The sequence below is a fragment of the Ambystoma mexicanum genome, chromosome 13, assembly GCF_040938575.1.
Source record: "Ambystoma mexicanum isolate Mex_15411 chromosome 13, UKY_AmexF1_1, whole genome shotgun sequence".
Classification (NCBI taxonomy): Eukaryota; Metazoa; Chordata; class Amphibia; order Caudata; family Ambystomatidae; genus Ambystoma; species Ambystoma mexicanum.
In genome coordinates, this window is record NC_090938.1 from 220,342,938 (window position 1) to 220,362,051 (window position 19,114).

The following is a 19,114-nucleotide window of genomic DNA, read 5'->3' on the forward strand; positions in this document are numbered from 1 at the left end:
GCTGAAAACGGTCACCTGTCATTTTGAACTTTTAAATTTTAAATCCGAAAAACTACCTGCACAAAATCGTCCGTATCTCCGGAACCGTCTGTGCTAGTAGCGAAATGTACCTTTTATCTTAAAGCTAAGAGTCTATGCTTTCCAACAAACCTATAACTGACTTCCTACTCCGTATAGTGCCTCCGTAATTACGCTTGACGCACGCGACTACTTTGCCACGATTTGACATTCTGCACAATTTCAGCCACATGTAAAAATCAGCAGCTCCTTGCTTTCCTTTGCTAAAATTCGTTTTAACCTGCTAGTTACTCATAGAGCATTGCTAAAGTGAGCCTGAACTAATATAAACTAGATATCACCCACCCTGAATCCCTTATAGGGAATTAAAAGCCTTTTTAGCATATCTTTCACTTAATTGCAACCACATCAAAGTATCTTGCCTGTGTTAAAACTCATACCTGTTTTCCTCTAAGCTTGCTAGGGGGGAACTGAATTATATTTGCTTGCATTCCTGAGAACTGTGTGTCTTCTTTCCATCTCCTTATATTGCATAAAGGGGGGGAGTGAATTGCCAGAGAAAAAGTGATTATATTATCTTTTGCTGAAGCCATATCAAGTTATTTCTGTACTGCATTTCATTCATCATTGCGTTTCCTTGAACCATATAAAGCATTCTTTCCCACCTTGTTCTTCTGTTCCTATTCCTAAGTAACCAAGAACTGTGCGACTGTAGGATTACCTATTGCTGATTACTGCTCATATTCACAAGTGTGCTATACATTATCAATTTATTTATAGAAGTGTGATATATATATATTGTTTAATTTTTCAAATAAACCTTTTAAATTTGCAAAACAAGCCTACTTCTTGGCTCAGTGGGGTCAAGGGGGATTCTAAGAGAGGGGTGTTATACAAGGGTTCATCATCCAGATTATAACTTGCCATAAAAATACATAAATAAGGGCTTCCCTTGGGCATCCCAGACATGGCACTGACTTAGTGGGATTGCTTGATCGGAGTCATTTACAAAGTGGGGGCTCGTAGCCGGGATATTCTGGATTAGAGTTACCACTTGTGCAGCTTAATACAGTGTGTCAACTGACCGGATACACATATCCGGTTAGATCACCACGCTGTTTTACACTGTGAAAGCACTCCTCGAAGGAACGCTTTAAGGAAACGGTCTGTTTTGCAAAATAAAATACAAACTTCTGTAAGTCAGGAAGGAACTCAAATTCTAGAATGACGACCTTGGTAGATATGAAGATAGCTAGGGAGCACCTCTTACATAAACTGTGAGAGGTGAATGGTCTGAACAGGACCAAAATGTATGGTTGCAGGCGATCACACAACAGGTCACTACAACTGGATCAGATATGTGGAGAGATCAGGGTCCCTTACATGTGGCCCTGAGTGAACTATATATGGCCCCTAAGGCCTAGGATGAGCACAACAAGATTTCCAGGGTAGCTGCATATTTATATTTACATATGGGAGCCATGCAGGACAAATTTGCTGAAGGCCAAGAACTGGCAAATAGGCAACAGATGGTGTTAGAAAAGGCCCAATCTGACCTGGTCTCTTCTGAGCAGAGGCTGCACAGAGGCCAGGAGTCAGAAAACGAGAGTAGACAATAAATCATTAAAATGAAGGAGGATATGGATATCCTGCAACAGGAAAAGGCTGACCAGGATACCAGAACTCTGGCTTTGCAGAAGGAGCACCAAGACAGTTTGGATTCCTTACTGCAGAGCCAGAAAAAGCTGGAGCAACAGATAGATTTCAACAGGGCATGCACAAAGCAGGTAGCCACCCTGCAAAGCCAATTGGATAGAGAAAAAGAGGAGAGCAATAAACTGATTCTGAAAGACCTGGTCACCCAGACAGAATTTCAGGAAGAGCGCCAGAAAGCTGGTGCCTTTACACTATGGCACTATTACACTATTCTAGCCACCTAACTACCATATTTAACTGCTGCAACACCGCTTTTCACCCAAAGGTATAATTTTGTATCTAGGTGCTACCATATTACACTGTACTTAACCGTGTTCTCTCAGAGTTAGTAATTACACCACTGCATTTTAGTTAGGTGGCTAGCATAGTGTAATAGTGCCATAGTGTAAAGGCACCAGCTTTCTGGCGCTCTTCCTGAAATTCTGTCTGGGTGTCCAGGTCTTTCAGAATCAGTTTATTGCTCTCCTCTTTTTCTCTATCCAATTGGCTTTGCAGGGTGGCTACCTGCTTTGTGCATGCCCTGTTGAAATCTATCTGTTGCTCCAGCTTTTTCTGGCTCTGCAGTAAGGAGTCCAAACTGTCTTGGTGCTCCTTCTGCAAAGTCACATACTAAACCTTTTGCACTTTTGCTTAGCATTGACTAGCTCAAATGTGTCCTGCCTAGTCTAGACATGCCCTGCAACTGTATTTAGCATATCTGTGATTAGCATTGAATAGTTTAAATATGCCCTGTGCATACAGTTGCATTTAGCATACCTGTGGTTAGCATTGATCAGTTTAAATATGCCCTGCGCATAAAATTGCATTCAGTACATCTGTGATTAGTATTGACTACCTATGCACCCTGCTAGTGACCTAGATTCTCTTGTGCTCTTGTGCCTTGATTGCTAAAATCGAATTTAGGTGACCCATTGCCTATGCACCCTGCTAGTGACCTATGCTCTTGTGTCCTGATTGCTAAAATTGAATTTAGGTGACCCATTGCCTATGCACCCTGCTAGTGACCTATGCTTTTGTGCCTTGATTGCTAAAATCAAATTTAGGTGACCCATTGCCTATGCACCATGCTAGTGAACTATGCTCTTGTGTCCTGATTGCTAAAACTGAACTTAGGTGACCCATTGCCTATGCACCCTGCTAGTGACCTATGCTTTTGTGCCTTGATTGCTAAAACCGAATTTAGGTGACCCATTGCTTATGCACCCTGTTAGTGACCTATGCTCTTGTGCCTTGATTGCTAAAATCGAATTTAGGTGACCCATTGCCTATGCACCCTGCTAGTGACCTATGCTCTTGTGTCCTGATTGCTAAAATCGAATTCAGGTGACCCATTGCCTATGCACCCTGCTAGTGACCTAAGCTCTTGTGTCCTGATTGCTAAAATTTAATTTAGGTGACCCATTGCCTACGCACCCTGCTAGTGACCTATGCTCTTGTGTCCTGATTGCTAAAATTGAATTCAGATGACCCTTTGCCTACGCACCCTGATAGTGACCTATGCTTTTGTGCCTTGATGGATAAAATCGAATGTAAGTGACCCATTAGACTAGACCTACGCTACCGGACAACAACTACACTGTACTAGCCTTATCTTGCCCAATATCACAATGTATCTCCATGCGCTTTATACAGTGTTACTGAGATCAATACTGCACATCTTGAACAGCCTATACCTAACCATGCTACCCAATTCACCAGCACTTGAGCCCGCATATAACCCATAGATTTTAACTGAAATGAACTCCACACCTTGCCCTGTTCTCATGAGGAACCTTAGATTACGTGCCAGGCTCCCAAGGCTCTATGACCCTCTATCTAAACCAGCCCACAACAAGGTGACTAGGAATCCATCCCTACACCCTCTTCAACTGAACAGTAGACTCCAACGTGAGCCCATCCGTGACCAGAAAAGTACGCACAAATCTGTGCCACCACCCCTAAACCCAGTTGATCTCGGAACCAAGGGGGCACTAATAAATGCCCGCTCCATGGTAGCCCATGCATCAGACATTGCCGACCTGCTACACAACGAAGACCTGGACTTCTTAGCAGTCACCGAATCCTGGCTTCACCCCACGGCAGGCCCTGAAATTATGCTAGCAGTACCAGATGACTACACGCTATTAAGACTTGATCGTACCACCTCTAGAGGCGGAGGTCTTGCCATCATAGCCAAAACTAAATTCACTATCACAATTGAATCACCCACTAATGTTAGCTCCTGTGAATCTCTAACCGCCAAGTTAACACTATCTAATACTCAATCCATCTTCATTCACCTTCTCTACCGACCACCGGGCCCTCTAGGGTCATTTGAAGAAGACCTCACAGACATCTTATCAAACAATCTTAAAAACTCCTCACAATGCATCTTACTAGGAGACTTTAACCTCGGATTTAGCGACCCCGTAGACGCCAATGCCAGTACAATCAATAACACCCTAGTGGAACTGGGCTTCACCCAGAAGATCACTGAGCCCACCCATATCAAAGGGAGAACTCTGGACTGGCTAGCTGTGCACAACTGTCCAGTCCTGGTCTCTGCCATACTCCCACAGCCCTGGACAGACCATTACTTGATCTCATTCACCCTAGAGGCAACCCCAGCACAAGCTAACAGCATAGCTCCAGCTGTCCAATCCCGAAATAAAAAAAACATCACCCCCGAAAATTTGATACCGCTAATCACACCAACCTTGAATGCCATCCCGGATCACACAGATCCATTCACGATGGTGGACATCTATAATAAAATCATGCTCTCATCCCTTGATGCCATAGCCCCTTTGAAGCTAAAAAAGAGCAAGCCCCGGAAACACATCAACTCCCGGTTTTCGCCTCATCTTAAAGCCCTCAGACAGGAAAAGCAACGCTGTGAAAAAATCTGGCGAGCTTACCCCTCAGAAAATAAAAATAAAAACTTGAGCAGTCTGGCTTCCCAATATAAAAAAGAAATTATACTGGCCAAACAAACGTCATATAGCACGCGAATCTCACAAGCTAAATCTAACACTATAGAGCTTTTCACAATACTTAAAGAGGTTGAATCCCCGATCCAAGTGCCCGACTTGTGTATCAAAGATAAAAACTGGTGCACGGGCATACAAAATGCCCTAGCGAACAAAATCTCCTCCCTTAAGACTAAGATAAGCACTAAAAAAGAATCTCTGCTCTCCTCTACTAAGCCGAGTACCGTCTCCCATAAAAAGGTTCACCTGACTCAATCATCCCCCCAGCGCACAACCCCTCCTTTAATTTCCACAAAGTATCCACCAAAGAGGTAGAAAATACCATTCTCACCCTCAAATTGCCACGGAGACCTATGCCCCGCTCAGCTAATTAAGGATGCAGCCCGTGATCTCGCCCCATTATCACCAAACTAATAAATGCGTCTTTCACATCAGGCACCGTACCTAACAATTTAAAACAGTCCTGGGTCCTCCCTCTGCTTAAAAAAACAAATTTAGACCCATCCACCCCAACTAACTACCGCCCTATTACCACAGTACCGTTCCTTCTTAAAATCATCGACAAAATAGCATACCAACTGATCCAACATTACCTTGAGCACTTCCATCTCCTAGGCGTCTGACAATCGGGCTTCAGGCCACAGCACGGAACCGAAACTGCACTTATAGATCTCAAGGCACAGATAGACGAGCTGAGAGACCAGGGTAAGACAGCACTATTGCTACTCCTTGATCTCTCTGCGGCCTTCGATCTGGTCGACTATGAGATCTTGTGCAACCACCTACAAAAAGCTGCCCACTTCTCCCAAGAAGCAACTAATTGGATCCAATCCTTCCTTAATAACCGTACGATGAGAGTCTTCTCATTGTCAGCAGCAGCTGACCCTACACCCATCACTTGCGGCATGCCTCAAGGATCTTGCGTCTCCCCTACACTTTATAATATCTTCACGAAGCCCCTTTTTGATGATCTAGACGATCTGGTTATCACCTACACTAATTACGGCGATGATACCCAGATTCTCATCCCGTTGTCGGGGGATTATGACAAGGATTTGGCCTTCGTTAATAAAGTGTACCTCATCATCCAGGCATGGATGGCCTCACACGGTCTATGCCTGAATGATGACAAGACGGAACTCCTCATTCTAGGCTCTACACACTACCTCAACAAGCTGGGCCACAAATACTCATCGTTCATAATTAACGATAACAAGATCAAGGTAGCTAAGGAGGTTAAATCCCTCGGCTTCTATCTATATACCACCCTTACCTTCAACAAACAAGTGAATGCAATGGCCTCAGCCACCTCCTACACTTGCAAACTCATTAGGGCAGCCAAACCCTGTCTCTCCCCCACCAACTGTACCACCTTGGTCAGGGCGCTGATCCTGTCCAAGTTGGACTATTGCAACGCTCTATATGTAGGCTGTAACCAATATATCTCAGATAAAATCTAAATCCTCCAAAATAATGCCCTTAGAGCGGCCCTCAGTATCCCGAAGAAAGCCCATATCTCAGATTCCAGAAGATCTGTCAATTGGCTATCCACCAAGGACAAGATATTCCTTAAATCGGTGTCTCTGATTCATAAATGCCTCCACCAAGCAGCCCCTCAATACCTCATCGCCAGATTTACTAGACCCACCCTCTCTCGCCCCTCGAGAACGGCCAATTCCAACCTTCTTCTGGTGCCCAGGTTCAAACGTACAACATCTAGAGGCAACAGCTTTCCAGTAAAAGCAGCGCAATTCTGGAACTCCCTTCCTCCTACTTGCAGGGAGGACCTACCCTACCACCGGTTCAGAGCCAGGACTATCCACTGCCTCAAATCTGTCGACTCATAACGATATTCCGATGCCCAGATGTGCCACTACCATGTGGCTCCTCATTGAATGTATATATGTTTATAGTATTGCCTATAGTGTATATTTTCTACCCTTCCTATTTGGTGTGATACGTCCGGCACTGTAACCTCAGCTGGATCTCACCCTCCTGTATGTAACTAAGCTTTGCAACCCTCTTGCTGCCTTTGCGCCTGGCTATCCCTGGGTTAGGTGCGCATTACAAATAAATAAATACAAATACAAATACAAAGGCAGAGGGACGACCTGGCGGCACAGATGCAGGCTCTTAGTCAGGAAAGGGACACCTTAGGCCAGGAAGTCTGCCAACTAAAAGAAAAAATTGAAGAAAATCACCTGGCCCTCCAGGGGCTGGGTGACCTCCAAAAAGAGCATCACGACTTGCTAGAGCACACCAGGAGGGTGGAAGATGCTCTGTGAAGAAAGGAGCAGGCCAGTAGGGATGGGACTCAGGAGGTAACCCTCCTGCAGCAAAGACTGGCCCAGTTTTCCAGGACCAATCAGGAGGCACAGAGAGAGAATGAGGCTCGCTGTCAGCACAATGATAGGCTCCAGCAACAGGTAGCTATGCAGGAGAGACTGATAGAGTCTAGTAAGGCCTTAACTGAGGAACTGGAAGCGCAGGCTCTTGCTTTGCAACAGGGAGCAGGGGCTGACAGAGATGAAGTTCGTTGGGAAAGGGAAACACCTGAGCATAACCTCAGAAGCCCTAGTACCAGAGGCCTTCATCTCTCTCAGTCCCTGGACTCTGCCACCCCCATATCCCCTGGCGCGCATGAGCACAGGGCCACAGAAATTGGCAGATTACTATCCAGCCAAAAGTATGGGTCTCATAGGCCAGTATCACCCAGGAATGGATGGGCGGGCACCTTGGTATGGGCGCCTAAGTACAGTGCAATTTAGTGGGGAACCCCAGGAAATTAGGCCCCCTAAGGGCATCCTAAAAACCTCTGCCCAGTTAGGTCAGTGGGGGGGGGGTACCCATCAAATCCTGGCAGCAAGGAGGATCTGAAGACTCCTTTGAGCGTCACAGGACACAGAAGACCAGGTTCCCACATTCTGCCAGCCATTCCCAGGCTCGCAGAATCCGGGAAAACCTGGAAGATCAGACGGGCACCTCTGGGAGCAGTGCTTCTGAGTCGGAGGATGAATGGACCAGGGTTACCCGAACCAAAAAGGCCAATAAGGCAAAAAGGGCCTTGCTTAAGGACCCGTTGAAACAAATAAAGGCAATAAGGAGTGTCATCACGCCTTATCATAAGAACGCCAAGTATTCTGTTTGGGAACACTTGGAGCTCTATGAGCAAATGATGGAGACTTTCCATTTGAAGGACAGCAGTAGCTGCATCCAGTACGTCAAATGGACATTCTACCCAGAACACTCCAGTTTCTTTGCAGGGCTGGAGGACCAAAACCATTCAAGATGGTCCGCATATAGGGCGGCCATCTTGAAACATTTTTCTGTTCATAGAAATCCTCAAGAGGCTCGCAAGGCAGCCTACAATTTGCAATGTCGGGAGGATCAGGCCCCACAAGAATTCGTACAAGAATTGAAGCGTGCCTTTGCGCAGACCACCAGAAGGGGCGCACGGACAGCAGAGAATTTGTCAATACTTTTTTCCATGCCTTGCCCAAATACATCATGACCCAGCTAGTGAGAGATTTTCACGAGAAGAGGTCACTAGATTGGGTCATTGAACAGGCTACCCGGATCTATGAGGTGCAGAAGCTCATAGAAAATAAAAGTAATGCGCAGAAAAACCCCAAAACAAACAGCACCCCTGCTGCTGCCAAGGTGGCGGAGGTAAAGGTTGCCCCCGTTTTAGATTTGGAGATGGGGGGGCCTAAAAACCTGCCTGCACCAAATAATTCACAGCCCAGAAGGCCCTCGGGTCAGTCACAGATAGGGTGTCGAGGAGGTAGTCCCACAAATGGGGTCCCCCGCTCCCCTGATTATGTAAGTCCCCGCTACAAGGGAAACCGACCCATCCTGGGTTATGTGTGGACTCCTCCAGCCCAAGGGGGGGGATCCAGCAAAGCACCTGACCCAGGGAACTTCCCTCCTAACTTCCCCCAGGAGGGCAGAAATTCACCAAATCCTGGGCAGAACTTTTTTCCCAGGCATCCACCAAATTTCCAGCCACAAAATCATCCATCAATCTTTCCCCAATTCCCTGAGCCCAGACAACCTAATCTGGGAGAGGGGAGGCCAAGGATGGAGGGGTACCCAAATCTTCCCAATCCGGGGTATTACCAGAGAAGGGATAGCTACCCTTCCCGGGATCAGCCCAGGGGAGAAAACAGAACCACGTATCAGCCTGAGCGGGTTTCACAACTTGAGCGCCAGGTCCAAAACATGGCACAGGATCTGGGTCACATGCTGAGGGCGCAACAGAACCCTCAGATGGGCATGCCGGCACAGAACGCCCCAAACTCTGGACCTGGTGCTCCAGAACAATGACGGGGGCAGCACCCCGATAACCCACCCGTTCCCAGGGAGGAGGCACAAAGGGAAGGGGGGTGTAAAGCCTTGGAGGAAGATTCCTTCCTCACTTGTAAACAGCCCCTGGAAACCCAGGAACCGGAAACGAAATCTCCTGCCCCTGAAAGTCTGCCTCCAAAGGAGCAGAGGGGGGTAGGAGAAACAAAGTACCCAAACAGGCCCAGTTTGTGGAGGAGGTAGAGATCTTCCAATTTGAGGGAGAGGGATCCTCAGAGGATCCTGGGAAAAGGATCTTCTCCTTTAGAGATGGGGGAACTCCTCCCAAGGAAAAATGGGTCCCAAGGGATTCCAATCCAGACTGGGGAGATATGGAGACTGAGCTACTGCCGCCCATCATCTCATCCCAGAACCCACAATGCCGAAATCCCCTGGTTTAAACCCATCCTGATGACTGCTTCCAAAAAGGGGGTGGGGGGGGCGGCCCAGAAGCGGAACCAGGGGAACCCATAATGGCTCTGATCTCCAGTTGCCAACTTTTTCTTTTAGATTCCCAAGGCTCTCCACAGAATTCTGCCCAAATCTCTTCTCTTGTAATGTCCAAAACCAGAAAATTGGTCCACCAGTTGTCCAAAAATGTGCATTATCTGTGCCCCCTTGAGGAGAAGGAGGGAAGATATTATGCCCCGGTACAAGTACAGGGGCAGGGTACAATTTCAGCGCTGGTGGACACTGGATCTCAAGCTACCCTTCTGTCCAGAAGGGCCTTTGATGAACTGAATTTAGGAAGGAGAGAGAATTATCGTATTCCTCTCACCTCTCTTCCTGGACAACTCCAGAACTTTGACGGGAAGGAAATTCCCGTTGAGGGGACGGCAGATTTGGACATTAAAATTGGTCGTCACAGGTTGAAACACCCGGTCATCCTAGTGACTCCAGAGGGCACCCCTTGTTTACTAGGGAACAACCTCCTGAGAAGGTTGTCACCCCTAATAGATTGTGTAAACAAGGTCCTCTGGACCCAGACTAGCCGACCAATAAAATTAAAACAGAGTGTCAACCATGTTAGTTTAAATGGCACCTGCCACATGGTTGAACAAAAATCTGACCAAGTAGAATTTCACTTCCAGAACAACCAAATTCCAGACGTGACGGTAATAGCAGTAGGACAACAAACTGGTGATGGGGGGTCCTCTCTATTTCTGAAAATCAACCTTCCTTCCAGTTTAAGGTGGTATTCCACACTGGAAGGAAATACTCTGAAATTCTTTACCAATCCACAATCAGACACTCCCACTCCTATAGTCCAGAAAGATGTGAAATAAGCTCAGAGCCTGGCTGATATTCAGCAAATTGGAGATCAGTTGTTCATCCCTGTTCAGTTAAATGATGGGAAGGACTCTGTTCTCGCTCGAGTGCATGTGAACAATAGTAAGAGCTTCATCAGCGAAGCCATGTTCTGCCAACTCCCAAAAGATCCAGCCATTCCCACATTCAAACAAATGGGAAATGGATCTGGAAACACCCAATTCCAAACATCTCCTGCCAAGCAGGTGTATGCTCAAAATCTCCATTGGCAACAAGAGCATAGTCCATAATTGTTGGGTCGTGCGAGACGTCACTGCCGCCTTTTGTTTAGGAAGTGACATTCTCAATCGCTTCACCATTAGTTTGGACCTAATAAACTTCAAAGCTTGGTCCCGATTAGCGGATAATCCCATGGGCGTTAATGATCAAGAAAAAGCATTTAGGTCAGCTCCATTGCTACCTTATGCAGTTGAAATTCAGCTTAAAGAGGAAGTCACCATCTCAGAAAGGACCCGACAATTCTCCCTGGAAGTGAAAGTTAAAAGAGGACAAACATTGAAAAACCCTGATACTTATATTCATCTAAATGCTTCTCTCCAACAGCAAGGGTTAGGGGTAAAACCAACACCATTAGTCAACATAGAACATGACACCATTCCGATAGAGGTGGATAACAGCGACTTAAAGGCCCTTTTTACGACCCTGGCGCTAAGTGAAAAACTATGGCGGTAAATGATTACCGCCATCGTTTTCCGCTAGGTCCGATTATGACCCGTGACCGTTAACTACGATGCCATTAGCGGCATCGTAGTTAACGCTGCCGCTAACTGCTCCAAGGACGCGCGCACGCGCCCTCCCACACCATAATTACCGGCATAGCGGAAAGATACGCGAATGCCGACCCAAGCGGTCATGCACCTAACGCCATCACCCAGCCCGTTAAGTACCTTACCGCCATGGTGCTAATTACGCCATCGCGAACCAACCGTAAATGGCCATGTAAAGTGAATCCAGTTGCCACAGGTGCACAGAAACAGCACAGGTGGAGGCAATACAGACTCAGGAAGTACAAAAAGAGCACGCCCCACCCCTTCCCACACCCAGTCACACTCCACAATGATACCAATAGGACTAGCAATGATGGGGCTGGAGGACCTGATAGCAATGCAAGTGCTACAACAACAACAACAACAACAACAGGCAGCACAGAGGAGACGCAGGAGGAGAAGGAGGGCAAGGCAGGGCCAGCAAGCCCCACAAGCACAGCCAGTGCCACCACGCAGGCAGCCCCCAATCCCACGCATCAGAGCCAGTCCATTCAACCTCACTGCTGAGCAGATCCACACCCTGTACCGTTTGGACAGGGACACCATCACCGCCATCGTAGACATGACACACAACGACATTGTCAGCATGATAGAAACACCAACCGCCATCCCACCCCTACTGAAGGTAGTGTCTGTACTCCACTTCCTGGCCACAGGCACCTACCAGCACACAGTGGGGCACTTGCATGGCATTTCACAACCATTATTCTCACGTACACTTATCCAAGTGCTCAATGCCCTCCTCAAGCACACAGACGACCACATCTCCTTACCACGGACTGCCCAGGAGATTGCAAACACCAAAGTGGGTTTCCATGCACTAGCCGGCATACCTGGTTGCATTGGTGCCATCGACTGCACCCATGTGGAATTGGTGGTTCCACATGCCATGGAGGTACCGTACCGCAACAGGAAACAATTCCACTCAATCAACGTGCAAATGGTCTGTGACTCCAACAGGATCATCACACATTATTGTGCCCGATTCCCCGGAGCAACCCATGATTCAATGGTCTTGAGGAACTCCACAATACCACGCTACATGGAGCGACATGCAGGCCCAAGATCCTGGCTACTCAGTGAGTGTAATGTCATGACCATGGAAATGTGAAGTGGGTAGGTGAACGACGTACCAATGCATACTCCACCTGGCTGAAATGGGGGGGTGATGCATACTCCACCTGGATGAAAGGGAGGGGTGATGCATACTCCACCTGGCTGAAAGGGGGGTGGAATTATGCATACTGCACCGGGCTGAAAGGGGGGGGATGATGCATACTCCACCGGGCTGAAAGGGGGGTGGGATGATGCATACTCCACCTGGCTGAAAGGGGGGGGGGGGATGATGCATACTCCACTGGGCTGAAAGGGGGGGGGGAATGATGCATACTCCACCTGGCTGAAGGGGGGGGATGATGCATACTCCACCTAGCTGAAAGGGGGGGGGAATGATGCATACTCCACCTGGCTGAAAGGAGGGGGGAATGATGCATACTCCACCTGGATGAAAGGGGGGGGGTGATACCTGCGAGTAGCAGAGACAACGGAGCCAGATCATACCCTAAAGTAACCCAAACTTCACCCAACACCAGTAAACCCAATACATGATGTATGCAGCCCTACCATGTGAATGAGGTCGTGTCCCAACCATGACACAACCATCTGCAAGTGCATTGTACCAATTCAGACCACATTGACTACAACGAAATGCACCTACATGCACGTCACCAAACACCATCATCCGAAAGGCCTGTCCCCCATAACTGCGCACGAAGGAGGCACATGACGGACAGAAACATCAACACACCATTACACAGACAGCAGGGCCCCCAAAATGTCCCTATCAACATCAGTATCTCTCAATGGGGTCATGATGAGGCCGACAGCAATATTGCAATGATGTGAGCATTGACATCACAGGACACGTGCCAGGCCACCAAAACAAACGGCATGAACAAACACAGTGGATGGGCACTCACAAGGCACTCGACCCCTCTGCATGCATTGGTTGATGGCATGCAAAACAGGCCATGAGAGCCATGAGCATATACCGGTCGCATAGTGTGAATCAATTAGTGCATTTAGAAGTGGTCCAAAGTAACAGTTGCATGCAAGCCATGGTGGCACATCATGTTCTGAATTAGACGTCATGACTGACACATACATTCTCGCCCACATACAGGTGATGCAGGCTATCCCCTGAAGAGGTGGCTCCTTACACCAGTCCGGAACCCACAGAACCAGCACGAGGAGGACTTCAACCGTGCACATACACGTACCCGTGTGGTCATTGAGCAGGCATTCGGCCTCTTGAAGGCACGGTTTCGCTGCCTCAGCAGGTCTGGTGGGGCACTCCTGTACCGCCATGAGAAGGTGGCAAAGATGGTCATGGCATGTGTCATGCTACACAATATGTGCGTCAGACGAAATGTGCCCCTGCCCCCTGACGGAGAACTGCAACCACCTGACGATGAGGATGAGGAGGGTGCAGATGGGACCGCACCTCATGGAGGAGGCGTTGCAAAGGAGGGGCGTGAAATGCGTCAAAATATCATCGACCAATGCTTCTAGCACACACGGCTGGTGTTTATCACATGGAGACGGCACTTGGGGCACTGTGTGTCTCTGGGTCATGCACACTGTGGACTGTACACCAATAAAGCACACATACGCAATGAAAATATCCACACATTTGATTTGGGAAAAAGGAACATGTGTATTTCAATTGTAAATTGTTGTGAGCCACCACCTCCCCCCTGATCACCCCAACACACCCCCTCCCCCCTGAACACCTCAACACACCCCCCCCCCTCCCCCCTGAACACCCCAACACACCCCCTCCCCCCTGAACACCACAACACACCCCTTCCCACCTCCCCCCTCCCCCCTGAACAACCCAACACACACCCTGTGAGTGGCTAAAGATGCCTGTAACAGTGGGCACACGCTATTGCAAGCCCCCTCTCCCAGCCCCCGGGGCACCTCTGCCTGTGGAGCGCAGGTTTGGGCAGAACTGGCAGCGGAGGATGTCCCTGGCTGCTCACGTGCATACATGTCCTGAAGGGTGTGGGACAGCTCCAAGAGCACACGGCGCACGGCGGCAAGTTCCCCACAAATGTCCCTTGAGGTGGAGTCCAGCCCTCAGGATCTCCGTGCTCCGCTCAATTTCGGACCTTAGGGTCTCCGTAGATTGTTCTATGGCTGCCCTAGCCCCCCCACATTCCGCAGCATGCTCATTGAGGAGCGTGGACAGCTGTTGCTGACGTGCAATGACATCCTCAAGGGACTGTTGCCTCTGCTGGGCCATGCCTATTCCAGGTGGTGTCACGGAGGGGCTGCTCCCCTCCTGTGGACTTTCAGCGGGGCATGGGGTGGATGGCCAATCCTCTTCCTCTGGGTGCCCCTGTGTGGGATCCTCATGGGGGCTGGTATGGGACAAAAAGGGGGAATGAGGCAGGTCAGTGGGGCGTCCAACATCGGGCTCCTCTGTATCGGAGTCAGAGCATGCTGCAATGGCAGCTGTTTCCCCTATCGTGCTGCTGCCTGCAGAGGCGGTGCCTTCGGTGGTGGACAATGTGGGGATGTGTGGTGCTGCTGCTGCTGGCCTTCGGCCTGCTCGGGTGCCTGTCGGTGGCCCGTCCTGTGTGCTGGCAGATGATTTTGCCTGCTGCGGGGTCTGGCTCACTGCAGCTGAGGTGGAGGGTCTGTGCACGGTGGTCTTGGCCCTCTTGGCTTTATTTGTGGCAGGGGTGTCCTCAACCTCGGGGTTGGATTCTGAGCTTGTGGTGGAGCAAAGGAGGGAGAGCGTTATTGATGGGTCTGCAGACATTGGAATGGCAATGATTGACATGATTTTGGTCACTAGATGAGGCACATTTGAGGCAGGGGCATGCAGGTTGACTCCTTTTTGTGTGGAATAAGGATGGAGGTATGTGGGTGCCTGCAGTTAGGGTGTGCATGCTACATGTATACAGGGTGAAGGTCGCATGTGGCTGTGGGCAGTGTCCAGCTGATGTGTTGCATTTACACTCTAGGGCAACATTGTGCTACACATGAATGGACTTCAGTGACTATAGCATGTCTTGATTTGAGGCACCTACTTTCATCGCCTGATGGCGGCGCTCCTCTTTCCATCCCTCCTACACCTTCGATGCCTTCCATGCCTATTGTGCTGGCACATATTTCCTCCCATGGTTGGAGTTTGATTGGGGAGTCAGATCCTTCCCCAGTAGCCAGGCCCAGGTTGCGATTAGCGGAGATGATGCTTCTGACGCGGAGCCTCAGGTCATCCCACCGCTTCCTGCACTGCTGTGGGTTGCGGGGTACTGTCCCCACCGCAATGACACGCTCTGCCACCAGGGACCATATGGCCTTCTTTTTGGCTATTGCCGGCCTGGTCATTTGCGTAGAAAATACTACGGCAGCATTGTCCTGAAGAGTCTTAGCGAGCATGTTCAGTTCCTCCCGAGAAAATCGGCAATGGATTGTGTTTTTCAAGATGGCCGCCGTGCTGTTTCCCGTTCCGCCGCGATGACGTTACCTCCGGTTCCGCTTATTTACGGTGGCCGCTAATTACGGTCACCGCTAACTACGGTGTCCTCTCACTACGGTCGCCGCTAAGATGGGTGGCGGTAGTGCACCTTGCGCGGCGTACGATGCCGGTAGGGGCCGTTTCCGCCATGGCGTAATTTACATTACCGCCATGGCGTAATGCTAGTGCGCGATGGGTCGGAATGTGACGCTTTTTCATCCATCGATCCACGGCGTAAACGTTCATTACGCCATGGCGGTAATATCAGATACTTACCGCCTGGGTCGTAATGACCTCCAAAAAGTATTACTCTAGCCGCAGGCACCATTATTGGAATGGCGGTTGATGACTGACATTTCTCCATTGATTTAGGAAATGAACTGTTAGGACCGATCCCCAAGGACTGTTTTGACAGTGACAGTGAGGGCAGTACAACACCAGACAGGATTTTCACCCGGCATGGGGGGAACTTCCTGGTGTACACTTCTTGCCCTTATGGTAAGGAAGATGTGACTTGTGACTTCAGAGGGGGTGAGGTGATTTTCCAGGTCCATGAGGGCTGCCTTTCCCACCTGAAGCCTCCGGTCCAAATCAGCACTCTGACCAGGGACTTCTCCACCCAGCTGGAGGAGGCCGCTGAGAGAGCAAAACCAGAAGTCTTTCCAGGCTTCAGGCAGATGGTGGAAGAGAGAGTCAACCTAGCTGATGCCTGCGTGACTCTGGAACAGAAGCAAAAGTTGAAACAAGTTTTCTTGGATTTCCAAGATCTCTTTGCGGTAGACTCATATGACTGTGGTCGCACCGACATCCACACAACAACAATTCCCACGGACCCTGGCATGACTCCAGTGTTTGTGAAGCAATATCGCTTGCCCCTCGCATCCATGGAGTTCCTTACTGAAATAATTAAGAACCTTGAGTCCCGGGGAATAATCCGTAGAGTCCACAGCACTTTTAATAATCCGGTGCTGGGAATATTGAAGCCAAACGGCCAGTGGAGACTCTGCACCGACCTTAGGGAGCTCAACAAACGAGTCCATACTTCCCGATGGCCTCTGCCCTACATTCACCAAGGGCTGGCCCAGATCTAGGGGTCACAGGTATTCACTGCAATAGACCTGACCAATGGATACTGAACCGTGCCTGTCAGTAGGGAGGACCAATACAAACTGGCTTTTACCTTTGGGGGCCAGCAGTACACATGGACCTGGACTCCCTTCGGATACCTCAACTCCGGCAATGAATTCAACATTTTCCTACATAAGGCCATGCCCGACCTGGGTGCGAGGGGTAACCTGGCTTATGTAGATGATGTCCTCATCAAAAGTTCATCTGTGGAAGAACACATAGCGGAGATCCGTTATGTTCTGACACAGTTGAGGGCCGCCGGAGTAAAACTTTCCTTTCAGAAAGCACAGTGGTGTAGAACCCGTGTTAATTTCTTGGGGCATGAGATTACTCCTCAGGGTCTCTGTCCCCAGGAAAAGAAAGTGGAAGCACTTCAGAAACTGAAGGATCCCACAACTCTGCGGGAACTAAGGAGCCTCCTTGGACTGACTAATTACAGCAGAAAGTTCATTGAAGGCTACGCAGAGATCACTAGACCACTGATTCATCTCTTGAAGGGGGGGGGTCAAGTGGGAATGGGGTCCAGAACAATCCGAGGCAGTAAGACAACTCAAGAGAAGCCTCTCACAAGCACCTTGCCTAGCTTACCCTGTCAGAAACAAGGAGTTCTTCCTGGAGACAGGGTTCTCTAATACGTGCTTGACGGCAGTATTATACCAAAAGCATGACAAGGTCAATAAAGTAATCTCCTATGCGAGCAAAACGTTATCCTCTGTGGAGGAAAAATTCAACGATTGTGAAAAGGCACTCCTGGCAACGGTGTGGGCATTGAAGAATTACCGCCCGTTCATCCAGGGGGAACACATCATAGTGGAGACGCCACACCAGCCTCTGCAATATCTCCAAAGTGACAGAATCCGGGCCGGAAATGTGAGTAATTCCCGAATTACTTCCTGGATTCTGTCAATGCAAGGCTTTCCTGTGGAGGTCAGATATGGCCAAAACAAGAAGAGTCCCCTCGCGCAAGGTCTGGCTGACTTGCATGATTGTGCCAGAGAAAACTGTCTCGAGGACGAAAGTCTAAAAATCAAGGACAACATGGAGGCATACCTTAACTCCCCACACAAAGTCTTTGAAGAAGACAAGTGTGAGGGAATGCCCACTGTCTATGTGGATGGATGCTCTTACCATGTTGACAACTACGGGGAGAAAGAACTGGTGGCCGGCATAGGGAATGCATGGGTGAAGGAGTTTCCAGAACCCTCCGCTGGATACAAAATTGGTCCCCGAAGTAGTCAGGTGGCAGAGTTGATGGCTGTGCATCAGGCCATCCTCACTGCTGTCCAACATCAACTCCATGAACTGGTCATAATCACAGATTCGGATTATGTACGGAACGGGTTCGTGGAGCACCTGGTTAATTGGAAAACCAGAGGCATGCTATGTGCTAATAACAAACCCTTGAAACATGGGAAGTTAATCCAAAACATTGATGATCTGGTCACATCGAATGGGATGACCATCTACTGGAAAAAGATCAAGGGTCATTCCAAAGTAGAGGGACCAGACAAAACTGGAAATGACTTTGCTGATCAGCTGGCCAAAACCGGGGCCATCCAAGGGGATCTAATAGAGATTGAGTCCCTGTTGGGGGAAATCCAGGTCACTGCTATCACTAGGTCCCAGACAAATGCTCACAATGATCTTTCAACTGCACAATGGAGTAAGGAGACCCCTGATGCTGATTTGATTACAGCTCAGAAAGGGGATCCAATAATTGGTAAGTTTTACCAACACATTGAGGACCCTGAGAACTTTCCCCTGACGGATACCGATTACATTGGGAAAGAGGACCTAAGAGTGTTGATGAAATGTCCAAAAAGGTTCCGAATCCAAGACGGTTTGTTGGTAAGGAAATCCCAAGCTGGCCATGATCAGTGGGTGGTTCCAACCTCATTCCGAAGCCTGATGTTAAGTCACACCCATGATGCGGCCACCGCCGGTCATAGGGGGTTTCACACAACACTTGAGATCTTAAGAGAGATTGCATACTGGCCACACATGGGGCAGGACCTCGACCACAAGGGGTGTCTTGTGAGTGCACAATTTCAGCCATCATCCCTCACACACCGTGCACCTCTCCAAAAGAGGGGGATGACACTGCCATGGTCAGATTTGCAAATCGACTTTGTAGGCCCTGTAATTCCCTCGTCTAGAGGAAACAAGTACATGTTGACCGTTACATGCTTGTTTACCAAGTGGGTGGAATGTTTCCCGGCCCCAAACTGCAAGGCAGAAACAGCAGCTGCCCTGATGATTAACCACATCTTTTCCCGTTTTGGTCTACCTCAAAGGATTGAGTCGGACAGAGG